Here is a 10,084-nt window from a genome sequence, read left to right on the forward strand (position 1 = left end):
TTGACCAATCTTTGACCAAATTGAGGTCCAAATCAGCTTCAATATGCTTTGTAGGATGCCAAATAAGCTTATTATGAAGTTCCTCACGTTGCCCTTGCTTGGAAGTATGAGAAAAGGCTAATACAGTAAAATACAGTAAAGCCAGCAAGGAATACAGCAAATCCGGCCTTTCCTTCTCCTTGTGCGCAAACCACCTTGTTGGTCAGCTTTGAAGCTGCTTTGGCTGGTTTCTATGACTCATCCTCCATATGAATTGAACTCATAAGGATGGGGTTCCAATTCATACAACCCGGCCTCCTTATTATCACCAAAAACGTCACTCGGCCCTGTTTTGGCTTCTATTGCTTGTATGAGTAAAACAGGCCTTGGTTCTTTAGATATGGCCAACCCCTCTTCACTATGACTTATTCCTTGTATGAAGAAAGCAAGATTGTCCTTGAACTTCTTGGCTTGGGCCCTAGTGATCGGTCCCACCTTCACTTGTATTGGGTCAGTACCCCAGCGGATTGTCGGGCGAACAGTCTCGGTTGGATTCGCATCATTCCCCTCCTCTTGAAAAGGATTTGTCCTCAAATCGAAGTCATCACCTGCAGCAAAAGGAGATAAGTCAGCAACATTAAAGGTGGCACTAACACTATACTCACCCGGTAGATCAAGTTTGTAGGCATTGTCGTTTATTCTCTCCAAAACTTGAAAAGGTCCATCACCCCTCGGCATGAGTTTTGATTTCCTTTGTTCGGGAAATCTTTCTTTCCTTAAATGCAGCCACACCCAATCTCCAGGTTCAAATACCGTTGATTTTCGGCCTTGATTAGCCACCCTTGCATATTGCTCTGTCCTCCTCTCAATGTTTGCTCGTGTCTTCTCATGAATCTGCTTTACAAACCAGCTTTTTGTTTTCCATCTAGATTAGCACGCTCACTTAAAGGCAAAGATGTTAAATCTAATGGAGTCAAAGGATTAAAACCATAAACAATTTCAAATGGAGTAAATTTAGTTGCTGAATGTAAAGACCTATTATATGCAAATTCAACATGTGGCAAACATTCTTCCCAAGTCCTTAAATTTCTACTAATTAATGCTCTCAACAATGCAGACAAGGTTCTATTTACTACTTCGGTTTGTCCATCAGTTTGTGGATGACAAGTAGTTGAAAATAAAAGCTTAGTACCTAATTTAGCCCACAATGTTTTCCAAAAATAACTTAAGAACTTAGCATCCCTATCCGATACAATAGTTATTGGCATTCCATGCAATCTCACAATTTCCTTGAAAAATAAATTAGCAATATTGGATGCATCATCAGTTTTGTTACATGCAATAAAATGTGCCATCTTAGAAAACCTATCTACTACAACAAATATTGAATCCTTACCTGTCCTTGACCTAGGCAACCCAAGAATAAAATCCATAGACAAATCTACCCAAGGATAGGTAGGGATTGGCAAAGGCTTATACAATCCATGCAGTTTCAATGTTGATTTTGTTTTTCGGTACTTCAAACATCTTTCACAAGTTCTCTCGACATCTCTCCTCATGTTAGGCCAACAAAAATGTTCTTGCAGCAAGGATAAAGTTTTTAAAACACCAAAATGACCCATTAAACCACCCCCATGTCCTTCCCGAACCAATAATTCCCTAATACTACAATTAGGCACACAAAGTTTGTTTTCCTTAAACAAATATCTCTCAAATATGTAAAATTTATTAAATCCATGTTTCAAACAGGTTCTAAAAATTTCTCCAAAGTCACTATCATGCTCATAAAGTTTTTTCAATTGTTCAAATCCAAGCAATCTAGCATCTAAGGTAGAAAAGAGCACATACCTTCGGGATAATGCATCGGCAACCACATTTTCCTTACCTTTTTTGTAGCGGATCACATATGGAAATGTTTCAATAAATTCAATCCACTTAGCATGCCTTCGGTGGAGCTTTCCTTGACCCTTGATATGCTTCAAAGACTTATGATCCGTATGAATCACAAACTCCTTTGGCATAAGATAATGCTGCCAGGTCTCCAAAGCCCTCACCAAAGCATACATCTCCTTGTCATAAGTCGGGTAGTTTAGGGCAGCTCCATTTAATTTTTCACTAAAGTAGGCTATGGGCCTTCCTTCTTGCATTAAGACAGCTCCAATACCTACACCCGAAGCATCACACTCAATTTCAAAAGTCTTAGAAAAATTTGGCAAAACTAACAAAGGTGCATTACAGAATTTTTCTTTCAACAAATTAAAAGATTTTTCTTGTACTTCCCCCCATTTGAAACCAACATTCTTCTTGACAACTTCATTCAATGGTGCTGCTATGGTACTAAAATCCTTGACAAATCTTCGGTAAAAGCTTGCCAAGCCATGAAAGCGCCTCACTTGGGTGATAGAAATAGGAACCGGCCACTCTTGAATTGCTTTCACCTTAGCTTGGTCAACTTTGATTCCTGCAGCACTTACTACAAAACCTAGAAACACAAGCTCTTCTTTGCAAAATTCACATTTTTTAATGTTAGTAAACAATCTTTCCTTTCTAAGAACTTGCAAAACTTGCCTAAGTTGATCCACATGGTCATCCAAATTTCGGTAATATTTTAGAATGTCATCAAAATAAACAACCACAAATTTACCAATAAATGGATGCATTACATGATTCATAAGTCTCATGAAAGTACTAGGTGCATTGGATAATCCAAAAGGCATAACTAACCATTCATACAGCCCATATTTAGTTTTGAATGCGGTTTTCCATTCATCACCTTCTTTCATCCTAATTTGGTGATAACCACTCCTAAGATCAATTTTTGTAAACATGCAAGTACCATGCAACTCATCAAGCATATCATCTAATCTAGGAATGGGATGTCTATATTTGATGGTAATGTTATTTATAGCCCTACAATCAACATGCATTCTCCAAGAACCATCCTTTTTAGGTACCAACAAAATAGGAACAGCACATGGACTTAAACTCTCACGAATGTATCCTTTATCAAGCAAATCACTTACCTGTTTTTGCAGCTCCTTTGTTTCTTCGGGATTGCTCCTATAAGCTGGTCTATTTGGTATGGAAGCCCCTGGAATAATGTCAATTTGATGTTCTATCCCTCGAATAGGTGGTAGTCCACTTGGAATCTCATTTGGGAAGACATCTCCAAATTCCTTCAAAAGAGAAATCATTGAACTTGGCAATTCAAGTTCTTCAAAGTTAGTTTGATCATTAAAATAATTTTCTTTGTAAAGCATGACCAGCAAAGGTTTCTTACACTCAATAACCTTATTAATATCCCCTAAACTCAAATAAAAATTGCTACTTAACCTTTCCTTTCTTTCTTTTTCTTTTTTTCCCTTGGATTGGCGCAAACCTTCGGATTCCTCTTCCTTCTCCAAGCTCGCAGGTTTGCCACTTCCTTTTCCCTCTCTTTCGGTTTTCCCTTGATCTTTCCACTCAATATGAACCTTAGAAACCTTAGCTTGGTCAGCAACCTCAATCTTACCTTCTTGAAAGGACGGTGAAGCCGTTGGTGCCATACTTGCTTTTTCCTTGAGCTTTTCAGCTTCTCTCCTTTGTTGCATTTGTAATTGGTCTTTGTAAACCTCTTTAGGAGATAATGGTTCCAGCTTGACCTTCTTCCCTTTAAACCTGAAAATAATACTATTTTCTCGACCAAAATGAGTAGCATCTTTATCAAATTGCCATGGTCTACCTAATAGTATATGTCCAGCAATCATGGGTACAATATCACATAAAACTACATCCTCATATCTACCTATATTAAATTTTACTTTGGCTTGTTTGTTTACTTTCATCTCACCACTATCATTAAGCCATTGTAATCTATAAGGTTCTAGATGTTTAATTGTTTTCAAGCCTAATTTATCAACTACAAGATTACTTATCACATTAGTACAACTCCCACTATCTATAATCATGCTATAAATTTTACCTTGTATTTCGCAGCGAGTGTGGAAGATGTTTTCTCTTTGTAGATATCTCATCCTTATCTTTGTATGCAGCAAGTACTCTCCTAGAAAGCAAGTTTAATTCAGCATTGGATGCTTGCAAGGTTTCCGGTTCATCCTCCAAGTCCTTCTCCTCTTGCTTGGCTTCATCCTCACTTTCTTCATTTTCCGATTCTAGCTCGTCATCACCCTTTAATACCATGATTCTTCTATTTGGGCATTGGCTGGCTAAGTGTCCTCTTCCTTGGCACTTAAAACAAATTATTTCTCTGGATTTTTGAGGTTTAGGATCAGATTTTATCTCACCTCTAAGTGCTTCGACAGATTCGATCTTGACCTCCCTTCTTGGCCGGTTGGTAATTTCTTCTCCTAATTTCGGCTTCAACTTGTTTTCATAGGTGGGATTGTTTTTCCAGCTACTTGAACTTGTACTTCCATTGCTAGAAACTCCTCCAAACCGTGTACTAACACCCCTCCTCTTGAATTGGTTCTCAAGCTTAATTGCTACATGCAACATCTCCTCCAATTCCAAGTATTGTTGTAATTCAAGTTGGTTGGCAATGTCTCGGTTTAACCCTCCAAGAAATCTTGCCATTGTTGCCTCCCTATCCTCATTCATACTTAGCCTCATCATTAACATCTCCATCTCTTTGTAATAATCCTCCACATACCTACTTCCTTGAGACAAAGATTGAAGCCTTTGATGCAGCAACCTATGGTAATGAGAAGGCACAAACCGCTTTCTCATGGCTCCTTTCATTTGACGCCATGTTGTAATCAAGTCATCACCAATCCTCCTTCGGGTGCTTTGCTCATTTGTCCACCATTGGAGTGCATAATGGCCAAACTCCATTGCTGCCAACTTCACCTTCTTACCTTCCGAATAGTTGTGGCAGTCAAAAATCATCTCCATTTTTTCTTCCCACTCCAAATAAGCTTCGGGATCACTTTTACCCATAAAAGGTGGGATGTTAACCTTGATATTTCCCAAATCATCATCTGTATCTTCCCTCCTATATCTCCCATGGCCAGCTCTATCTTGGACAGCAAAGGTTTCGTCCATACTTTCCTCAAAGTCGCCGTCGAATGGCTCCTCATCAAATTCCTCTCTCGGCCTCTCGCGACCTCCTCGTCCTCGGCCTCGTGCTCCATGGAATTCATGCCTATTTCTTGTATTCGGCCTTCCTTGTGAGGCTTCTAGTCTTCCCACTCTTTGATTTACATGCTCAACTTGAGCACTAACCCGCTGTATTGATTCCAAAATAGCTCTCATGTCCACTTGGTCTCCACTCCAGGTAGCTCAGTCATCGCCATGGAATGCTACGGACTCTTCCTCATTGATCCTCAAGGGTGGATCTCCTCTTCTTATTCTAGAATCTGCCATGTTAGTAAAATACTGCAAAAAATAAAATAAATCCTCACAATATTCACTCCCTCACGTGTTTCACTCAAACAAGGTCTCGACACTCGTGCTTGCACACTAGTTTCGGCTTTTACCCTCTTTTAAGCTCACACACTCTTGCCTTTTTCCACTCAATGAATTATCTCAAAGTTCTAATTAAAACACCCACAAAATAGCAATTAGATCACTAGTATGTTTTAATTAAACTTATCAACAAACAGTAAGCAAAAAGTAGGCAATGCCGAAAAAATCCAACAAATCCTATTTTTTTTCGGCTTTCTAGACAAGAAAACACAAAATAATGGGAAAACGTTGGAATTTTTGAAAACTGCACCAGATGGTAGTAGATTATGAGTTCAAGAATAAAATTCCAAAAAAAGAAATTCAAATACGAACAAGAATCAAAGAGAACAAAAATATAGAAAAGTGTTGGTTGTTGTTCTTGTAATTCAAGTTTTGTATCAATTCCTTTAACTAATTTTAATCCAAAAAATTTAAACACCCAAAATCCAAATATCCAGCAGCAAAAATAATTTCCCAGCAACTCAAATATTGAATAAATAATAAAAACCCAGCAGCTCCAACAAATTTCCAGCAAACAAATCAAACTCCAACAAACTGAAATTTTTTTTTTTTTTATATATTCGGCTTTACCTCTTCTTTCTTTTTTTTTCTTTTTTTCACTCACAGAACATAAACAACTGCAGTAGCAAGAATAATTACCAAAATTGCAATTCCAACTCCAAAACAAACACCAAACCCGTGACCTCCAAATAAACACCAATGTGCAGTTTTTTTTTTTTTTTTTTAATGTTGCCGCAAACTCTTTTTTTTTTTTTCTTTTTTTGAATATATGAATGCAAATTTCTAAGACTAAAACAGAAAAGGAAAATCAAAAAAAACCAAAATTATCAAGAACAATGATAAAAGACAACCAACAAGTTAGGAAACAAAAATACGATAAAACTAGGAAACCTAATTCAACTAGGAATGAAAATTTTGTTTTTTTTTTTTTTAGATGCAGAACGTGTATGGGATGGATGCAACCTTAACCTAATTCTAAAATTGCAAAATAACACAAAAACAAATAAAGCAAATAAAGATAGATCAAACCTGAACAAAATTTAGCTCTGATACCAAATGACACGAACCTAGGATGACCTGCTCCTAAACCCGTATTATATTAGCCCGGATCTTTAGTTAAGTTCAAGTTCTAATGGAATGGACCTCAAACCCTAACCAACCTGTGGTTAGAAACCTTGGTATAATGTAGACGCCACAATAGGGGATGGAAAACCTATTGATAAGTCAAGCTAAAACAACCAATTCTCTAATGGTGTTTTAGGTGTTCTCAAAGAACAAAGAGATAATTAATCTCACAAGTATTTTCTTAATCAAATCAAAGTTGTATTATTATTGAAAAATAAGCTTTTAAATAGGCTTGAAAGAAACAAAATAAACCCTATAAAATTAATTCAAAACCGGACTCCTATAGGAATTAGGAAACTTGACCGAATTCTACTATGTCCTAAACTGAGTTTCCTAAACTAAATTTGATTAATTAATTCCTTTATTTTGAATTAGAAATTAATTAATTTACAATGAAAATAATAAAATAATAACTTTCCTAAACTTATTTGTCCAGAAAATAAATAAATAAAAACTAAAAAGTAATGGCAGTTTCCTAAAACAAAAAGTAGAATAAAATTAGGAAACTATAATACTAGCTTTTTGACTAAATTGACTTTAACCAATCTTTGACCAAATTGAGCTCCAAATCAGCTTCAATATGCTTTGTAGGATGCCAAATAAGCTTATTGTGAAGGTCCTCACGTTGCCCTTGCTTGAAGTATGAGAAAAGGCTAATACAGTAAAATACAGTAAAGCCAGCAAGGAATACAGCAAATTCGGCCTTTCCTTCTCCTTGTGCGCAAACCACCTTGTTGGTCGGCTTTGAAGCTGCTTTGGCTGGTTTCTATGACTCATCCTCCATATGAATTGAACCCATAAGGATGGGGTTCCAATTCATACAACCCGGCCTCCTTATTATCACCAAAAACGTCACCCGGCCCTGTTTTGGCTTCTATTGCTTGTATGAGTAAAACAGGCCTTGGTTCTTTAGATATGGCCAACCCCTCTTGACTATGACTTATTCCTTGTATGAAGACAGCAAGATTGTCCTTGAACTTCTTGGCTTGGGCCCTAGTGATCGGTCCCACCTTCATTTGTATTGGGTCAGCACCCCAACGGGTTGTTGGGCGAACAGTCTCGGGTGGATTCGCATCAGTTCTTCTCGGCCAAAAAAGGAAGTCAAAATTGAATATGTCCAAGCACCAAGAATTTAAGGTAAATCTGATGACTAGAGATATTGTATGTTTTAAATGCCAGGGTTAAGGACACATTGCCAATCAATGTCCAATAGGAGAATTACGGTGTTGAAGGTTAATGGATATGTGGAATTGATGAGGAATCCAAGGAAGAGGCCGAATTTATTGATGAAGAAATTGAGGATGAAGAACATGAAGAATCCAAAACACTCAAGGCTTCAAGGGCTGAATTGAGCTTGGTGGCAAGAAGAGTTCTTATCATGTACAAAAATGAGGATCAAATTCAAAGAGTGAACATGTTCCACACTCAATGTGAAATTCAAGGTAACATATGTAGTATGATAATTGATAGTGGAAGTTATGCTAATGCAATTAGTAACGTGGTAGTTGATAAATTAGGGCTACCAACCATGAAACATCGAGAACCATATAAATTACAATAGCTTAATGATAGTGGTGAGTTGAAAGTAACCAAACAAGTCAAAGTAAAATTCAACATTCATAAATATGTGGATGTTGTATTGTGTGATGTTGTTCCAAACAAGTCAAAGTAAAATTCAACATTCATAAATATGTGGATGTTGTATTGTGTGATGTTGTTCCCATGCATGCTGCTCATATTTTATTAAGGAGGCCATGGCAATTTGATAAGGATATCATACATTATGGAAGAGAGAATTTCGTTGTTTTTACATTTAATGGAAAAAAGGTTAAGCTAGAACTGTTAACTCCAAGGTAAGTGTTTAGAAATCAACTTCAAATGCAACAAAGGAGGGAAACTGAACGGCTCAAGGAGAAAGCAAGCATGGCAACCTACAGTTTCACCATCCATCCAAGAGGGTAGGTCCGAACTTACTGTCCAAAGTAATTCATCTAAAACTCAAATTGATTGGAAAAATCAAGATAAACCCGAGAGTGATAGCAAATTTGAAAAAGCCGAGAGTGAGTGAAGAAAAGAGAAATCTATCAATCACTAAGAAAGAGAGAGGAAAGAGAAGAAAAAGAAATGTTTTTATCTTAGCTTGAGCGAAGTTAAAAAGGCATTTTTTAGTGATAAACCCTTACTGGTCATGATTTATAAAGATTCTTATTTATTTTCTTTTACAAGAATTTAATGATGTTTTTCCATAAGAAGTTTCTAATGGTTTATCACCTATTTGAGGAATTGAACATCAATTATATTTTGTTCCGAAAGCTGCAATTCCTAATAGGCCTGCATATAGGAGTAATCCCGAGGAGACAAAGGAGCTACAAAGGCAAGTAAATGAGTTACTTGACAAAGGTTATGTTCATGAAAGCATGAGTCCATGTGTTGTTCCTGTTTTATTAGTATCTGAGAAAGATGGTTCATGGCGTATGTCTGTATATTGTAGAGCTATTAATAATATAACCATTTAATATAGGCATTCAATTCCTAGGTTAGATGATATGCTTGATGAATTACATGGTACATGCATGTTTACTAAAATTGACCTTAGGAGTGGATATCATCAAATTAGGTTGAAAGAGGGAGATGAATGGAAAACCGAATTTAAAACTAAATATGGATTATATGAGTGGTTAGTAATGCCATTTGGTCTAACTAATGCACCTAGCACTTTCATGAGATTAATGAAGCATATTATGCGCCCATTCATTGGAAAATTTGTGGTGGTTTATTTTGATGATATTCTTGTATATAGTAGGCATTTAGATGAGCATGTAGAACATTTTAGGTTTGTTTTAGGAGTACTTAGGAAGGAAAGATTATTTGCTAATCTCAAAAAGTGTGATTTTTGTAATGATGAATTGGTTTTTCTAGGATTTATTGTAAGTGCTGCAGGAATTAAAGTTAACCAATCCAAGGTGCAAGCTATACAAGAGTGGCCTAAACGTACTTTTATCACCCAAGTAAGAAGCTTTCATGGTTTGGCTAGGTTCTATAGGAGATTTGTCAAGGATTTTAGCACCGTCGCAGCACCTTTGACTAAGGTTGTCAAGAAGAATGTTGGGTTCAAATAGGGCAAAGCATAAAAGAAGTCTTTCAATTTTTTAAAAGAAAAATTATCTAATGCACCTTTATTGGTATTGCCGAATTTTGATAAATTTTTTGAAATTGAATGTGATGCTTCGGGTGTAGTTGGAGCTGTTCTAATGCAAGCAGGAAAACCAATTGTATATTTTAGTGAGAAGTTAAATGAAGCAACATTGAAGTACCCAACCTATAACAAATAAATGTATGCGTTGGTGAGGGCTTTGGAGACATGGTAACATTACTTGATACTGAAGGAGTTTGTGATTCATAAGGATTATGAATCATTGAAGTACATCAAAGGCCAAAGGAAGCTTAACCAATTGCATGCTAAGTGGACTGAGTTCATTGAGACTTTTCTTTACGTCATCCACTATAAAAAAAAGGT

The 10,084-nt window shown here is 36.6% G+C and overlaps 1 pseudogene; it reads right to left on the minus strand.

Annotated features, from left to right (window-relative positions):
• Window positions 1-558: 558 nt before the first annotated feature.
• On the minus strand, window positions 559-4,941 carry LOC125422320 (uncharacterized; annotated as a pseudogene).
• Between the last annotated feature and the right edge of the window lie 5,143 nt (window positions 4,942-10,084).

The sequence above is a fragment of the Ziziphus jujuba genome, chromosome 1 (genome assembly GCF_031755915.1).
Source record: "Ziziphus jujuba cultivar Dongzao chromosome 1, ASM3175591v1".
Lineage (NCBI taxonomy): Eukaryota > Viridiplantae > Streptophyta > Magnoliopsida > Rosales > Rhamnaceae > Ziziphus > Ziziphus jujuba.